Here is a 6,379-nt window from a genome sequence, read left to right as displayed (position 1 = left end):
TCTTGCTGCAAAACAAAAGTCTATCCGACACCTTTGAGTTTTGCTTATATTTTTTCTCAAGCAACTAGAGATGCCCCAGGTGAAGAACGCGTGCCCCAGGCTCGTCTTTAAATGTTTAGACAGATGGAATAAAAGTAATAAACCCTGGGCTCCAAGGAGCTCTTGAAGACCTGCCTTTATGCTAATTCTCGCATTTTGGCTACTTTGAAAAAAATCATTAAAATGCTCTGCCCCACCAGGAGCTCTGGGACCAGAGACACATTAATTCGATGCTTAATATGCCTCTCTAGGGAAGAGCCCATGGTTAGGCTGCTCAGCTGTGATTTTTTTTTCAGCTTTAATGATCTATGGAATTATTTTTGCAGGTATTTTACTGCTGCTGTTTTTCAGAAGTGTTATTATGGACCGTTTTTCTATAGGGCCTTCTTTTATAAATACACTGGTTCTTTTATTGCTGGCAAAGTTTGCACCCATACCAAAAGTCTTTCTGCAATTAGGAGCTTAGATTTCTGAATTTTAGAGTTGTGAAGTTGATTTTAGTAAGAAACATTTTTTTCTGTTTAATTGGGTCATAAATCCATTGTTCTCTATTTTTTCAGATCTACAGTGTTTTGGTTTTGTGTGTGTGTGTGTGTGTGTGATTAGGTAGTAATTTGCTGCCATACCTGGTGGTGCTCAGTGTGGTTCCATGATCTAACTGGGGTAGATCCATGCAAGATAAGCATCTTAACTTCTGTATTATCTCCAAGGCCCCAGCACTGCCCTGTGTGAAGTTTTGGGATTTTCTTATCAAACGTGATCTTTTAGATCATATTTCATTTTTTCTTATCTCTAAAGGATGAACTATGTAATTACTATGTAATTTTCCTATGAAATACTTGGGCGGGAGCTGGAAAGATAGTACAGGGGATTTTTTAAAGTAAAAAGTACACATTTGCCATTTGTAGGCTTTCTTTATGTTTTTTTATTTAGGGGGCACACCATGAGTGCTGGAATGTGAGGATGTTACTTCTAGCTCTGTGCTTAAGATAACTCCTGGCATTGCTGGGAACAGTGTGATACTAGGAATGGAACTGAGGGATCCCACATGTTTTGCATACTCTCAAACCCTTAAACTTTCTCTTCTGAACACACTCAGAAGCAATGTTTTCTCCCACCCAACTCAAAGCCCAGGAGGTCTGCTTTGGGTCATTGACAGTCAATGGGTAGAATCTTCTAGTATTATTCAGATTCCAGAGAGACAAGCCTTCTCTAGGCCTATTTCTTTCCCATAGAGTCTATGTTCCCTGAGGAGACCTTAGTTTGTACCCTTGTTTTAGCACAATCTTATGGTCACAGAGGCAGACTCCACAAAGCTATGCGGTAGAGCAGCACCCCAGTATGCATGCTGTCACAAGACAATTTTTTGGTTTGGTTTTGCTTGGGAGCCCTACGGAGAAGAGCTCAGGGCTTACTCCTGGCTTTGTTCTCAGGGATCACACCTGGAAGGGCCTGGGGAATTCTGTGGGGGATACTAAGGACCAGGTCCAACACCTTCCTCACCTGCTCTGCCCTAAATGCTCCTACTTACCCTTGTTCATGGGCTCAGACTAACTCAGACCACCTGTATCTTCTTCAGGGAGGAATCGGTTCTGGAACTTTGTGGTAACTGGCTGTGAGCTAGGAGAATAGCAGGTACAGGGAGAAGATTTGTTTCAGTTCAAGAAATAAAAGTTCCATGAGGGGCTGGAGCTATATATAGTACAACAGATAGGGCTCTTGCCTTGCACACTAGGTTTAATCCCCAGTGTCCCACATATGTGAAGGCCCAATAGAAAAATGTTGGGGTAGGGAGCTGGCTGAAGATGCTAAGTGAAACTTTTGCAAGCAGGGGGCTGGGTTGAGCCCAGGCACTGCCCCATTGGGAGTGCCCCCCAGCACTGAGCACTGAGTGTTGAGCATTGAGCACTGAAAACCCAACATGGAGCACTTCAAAGTATGTCCCAAAAGTCAAGTATTGACTAAGGTGCCTTATTTAAATACTCCAAAACTAGTTCTATTATTCTCTTCGCTCACAGCCAATTACCACAAAATTCCAGAAACAATTCCTCCCTGGGAAGATATAGATAGTCTCAGTCTGAATTAGTCTGAGCCCATGAACAAAGGTAAGAATTCGATGAGGAATGTGCTGGACTTGATCCTTAGTAGCCCCATAGAATTCTCCAGGCCCTACCAGGTGTGATTTTTGAGCACAGAGCCAGGAATAAGCCTTGAGCACTTTTCCATAGGGCTCCCAAGCAAAATAGAAAAAGTTGACTGTCTTGTGACACTGTGAATATTGGGGTGCTGCCCCCCTTCGTAGCTTCGTGGAGTCTGCCTTTGTGACCATAGCCCAGGCTTCAGTAAGCCCAGAAGCAATTGGCAGAAAGTGAAAGGCAGACCAAAGAGAAGCAGTTTGTAATCATGGTGCTTAATAAAGATATTATTTTTTTAAAAAAAAAAAGCAGCTAGAAGCAAACATTACCTTCCCAGGCTACACTCAGCAGGTCAGATCTGTTTTCCAGACCTCAAGGTTGCCATGGTGGATAATTGAGGTAATGAAGAAGAAATGAAGCTAATGGGAAAACAACTATGGTCATGGAGAAGGCTGGGAAATCATGGGTAGGACGTGGTGCTGAGGGGAACCCCAGTGCCTTGCTGATTACTAGGCAACCTCTAGAAACCGCAGCCTGCTGAGGTTTAGGAAGGAGCACTGGGGCTCTCACCTTGCACAGGTGAGGTCCTGGGTTCTGGCTAGCTGCGCCCTAATACAGAGTAAAAGGGAAACTGATTGCACTGCCCTGTCAGCACTCAGAGCCAGGAGGGTGGCCAGTCAAAGCCCACACTGCCCAGCCCGGACCTACAAAGAGCCATGAATACAAGTGTGGGCTACGTAAGTGACAGCTGTCTTATGTATACTAAATATTTGGTACAAAATAGTGGTAACTGATAGCAGGAACAACTACCTTCATTGAGATCCAAACTACCTACTCCAAAGTACCAGGATGTAACTTAAGCTTAGTTTCCCTCCTTTCCTGCTCTTCGGTTGTTGCTGTTGCTGCTGTTGCTGTTGTGATATCTGGGAATACCCGTTTAATTAATTGTGGTGTTCCCAGAGAGAGGAATTGAAGGTTCACAAGCTACTGCTTTTGGTGCCCTTTATTTTTCAGGTGTGATGATTTTACTATAAGGGTCTGAAAATGTCCCCAGAGGAATCATCTTTTTATCATATCTGAGTCAATTTTTTCCATCCAGAGTAGGGCGGAATGGGCAGGTGCTTCGGTATCCTCTGTTTTCATTCTTATCTTGCTCAGAAACATTTTGGTTGACAGAGCCAAAATCGTGCTATAGGATCCACAAGTTGGATCCCTGGCACCACATGATCCACCAAGGACGGCTAGATGTGGATAGTAAACAAAAAGAATTTATTTGGTGATGATACCCAATGTTGTTCCTACTCAGAAACCACTTCCTCCTGGACCAGGCAAAGTATGGGCTCTGGGCCTTTGAGCTACCTCTCCTGTAAATTTTCTTCTTTTCATAGTTAAATAGTAGTATTCCCTGATGAATGAACCAAATCTTCTCTAGCCAATCATCTATTGATTATTGCTCACATTCCTTGTTTCTGGTTAAGTTGTATAGGTTTTTCATACATATCAGATATTAATCCTTACCAGATATATGATGTGTGATTATTTTCTCCCAATAAGTAGGCTGTGTTTTTGTTCTGTTTTTTTTTCTATATTTTCTTTTGTGCTACAAAACCTTTTCAATTTAAAGATGAATCATTTTATATAAATCTTTAATTAAGTGCCATGATTACAAGCATGTTCGTAGTTGGGTTTCAATCATAAACAGAATACACTCCCTTCACCAGTGCAACATTCCCACTACCAATGCCCCCCTCCTCACCCTTCCCTGCCTGTATTCATGACAGGCATTCTACTTCTCTTGTTCTTTTTTTTTCCTTTTTTTTTTCCTGTGTTGCCAGGCAGCTCCATCTACTTTGACAAGGTCAAAGTGGTCCTGGGCCCCTGGAATGTTTCTGTGGCAGACAGAAAAAGCACCCGCACTTGAGGCTATAGCAGGGTGCAGAGTGAGTCTGCAATACTTCTCTTGTTCTTTAAATCTTTACTCACTTGCATGTCTGTGGGAGTGAATTTCCCAAAAACTTCTCTAAAGCTAAGGTTATGGAATTCTTCCCCTGTGTGATCATCTACATACTTTATTGCTAAATTTTAGAGACTTTTGTTTTTTTGTTTGTTTGTTTGTTTCTCTTGAGTTTTTGTGTGTATGTGGAGCCAGGAACTAAACCTATTTACAAGGTATGTACTGTGTTGGCTATGCCACATCCCAGTCTATCATATGAGTTTTATTGTTTTTGTTTATTGTTTTGGGGCCACACCTGGAAGCACTCAGGGTTTACTCCTGTCTCTGTACCCAGAAATTACTTCTGGCAGGCTCGGAGGACCATATGGAATGCCACAGATCAAACCCTGGTCAGCAGCATGCAAGGCAAATGCCCTACCCACTGTACTATTACTCCGACCCTATCATTTGAGTTTTATATCAATTGTCTTTAACCCATTTTGAATTCAGTTTTGTAAATGGACTTAAGAGAGTTGTCAAGTTTCATTCTTATGTATGTGACACTGTAATTTTCCCAGCAGCATTGAGTAAAGAGACTTCTTTGTCCTTTATGTGGTCTTAAGTAGTATAAATTAAATATCAGTAAATGTATAAATTTATTTCTGGGTTTTTGGCTCTATGATCTGTGTTTGTTTAATATCCCAATATACAGTTTTAATTGTTGTCACTTTGTAGTATTATTTATTCTCATTATTGGGGAGGTTGAACCCAAATAGAGATGCTTAGAGGTTTCTCCTGGCTCTGCCCTCAGGAATTACTCCTGGCAGTGTTCAGGGGACATATGAGATACTAGAGAATAAACCCAAGTCAACTGCCTATAAGGCAAATGCCCTCCCTGCTACACTTTCTCTCTTTCTGGCCTCTGTGTTATTGTTTGTAGTATAGTTTGAATTCAAGTAACATTGTACTGCTCCATTTACATTTATAATTTCCTTCCTCAGGATTATTATAGTCATGGGCCGGAGCGATAGCACAGCACTAGGGTATTTGCCTTGCACACGGCCGATCCAGGACTGACCTGGGTTCAATTTCTGGCATCCCAGTTGGTCCCACAAGCCTGCCAGGAGCAATTTCTGAGCACAGAGCCAGGAGTAACCCCCCCCCCCCCCCCCGAACGCTGCCGGGTGTGGTCCAAAACAAAACAAAACAAAACAAAACAGGATTACTATAGTCGTTTGTGGTTCCATATAAGCCTCAGTTTTCTTAATTTATTATTTACTTTAATATATCATTGGAAATTATTATGATCACTTTAAATTATATATTGCTTTTGATAATATGGACATTTTGAAGTCTATTACTTCTAATTAAAACTATTAAATATGTTTTTTCACCTTTTAATATATCTGTATTTTTAACGGTATCTTGTAGTTTTGTTATAGAGATCATTCACCTCGAGTGTTTATCCCTAAGTAGATGAATCTTTTATGGGGATTTTTTTGGGAGAGCGAATGAGGTAGGGGTTGTAGTTTACACTGGCCGTGCACAGTATTTACTCCTCGCTCATTCCTGGGAGTTCAGGGGAACATATGGGATATCAGGGATTAAATCAGCTCTGCCATATGCAAGGCACACACCTTACCTTCTATACTAGTGCTCTAGATCCTCTTTTGTGCTTTTAATTTTTTTATTAATTGAAATTCTGTGCTTTACAACAATATATTAATGGCTTCTCGTGGATACAATTGTGAAGGGGATCATTTTCATAATTTCTTCTCATTTGTTACTTGCATATAGGACTGAAATAGTTTTTTTTAAATAGTTTTTGTATGTTGATTTTGTAGCCACCATTGTTATACTAAAAGCTTTCTAATGGACTGTTGGATTTTCAACCTATATATTATTGTGCAGCTGTAAACAATGCTACTTCCACTTCTCTTCTGCTTTGGACTCCTTTTATTTCTTTTTTTGTTTTGTTTTGTTATTTTGTTTTTTGGTTTTTGGGCCACACCCGTTTGATGCTTAGGGGTTACTCCTGGCTAAGCGCTCAGAAATTGCCCCTGGCTTGGGAGGACCATATGGGACGCCGGGGGATAGAACCGTGGTCCTTCCTTGGCTAGCGCTTGTAAGGCAGACACCTTACCTCTAGCACCACCTCGCTGGCCCCTATAGTGAACACTTCTAATATGAAATTACATAGAAGTGATGAGTGGAGGGCAGAGAGATAGCACAGCAGCAGGGCATTTGCCTTGCATGCAAAGTTCAATTCCCG

The 6,379-nt window shown here is 41.4% G+C and overlaps 1 non-coding gene across 1 annotated transcript; it reads right to left on the bottom strand.

The window, feature by feature from the left end:
• Positions 1 to 3,995: 3,995 nt before the first annotated feature.
• Positions 3,996 to 4,124, bottom strand: LOC125999910 (small nucleolar RNA SNORA77). The gene has a single exon (XR_007492345.1). It is a non-coding gene; the product is annotated as a small nucleolar RNA SNORA77 (small nucleolar RNA).
• Positions 4,125 to 6,379: the final 2,255 nt, after the last annotated feature.

The sequence above is a fragment of the Suncus etruscus genome, chromosome X, assembly GCF_024139225.1.
Source record: "Suncus etruscus isolate mSunEtr1 chromosome X, mSunEtr1.pri.cur, whole genome shotgun sequence".
In the NCBI taxonomy this organism is placed as follows: domain Eukaryota; kingdom Metazoa; phylum Chordata; class Mammalia; order Eulipotyphla; family Soricidae; genus Suncus; species Suncus etruscus.
This window is presented reverse-complemented; position numbering and strand designations above follow the sequence as displayed.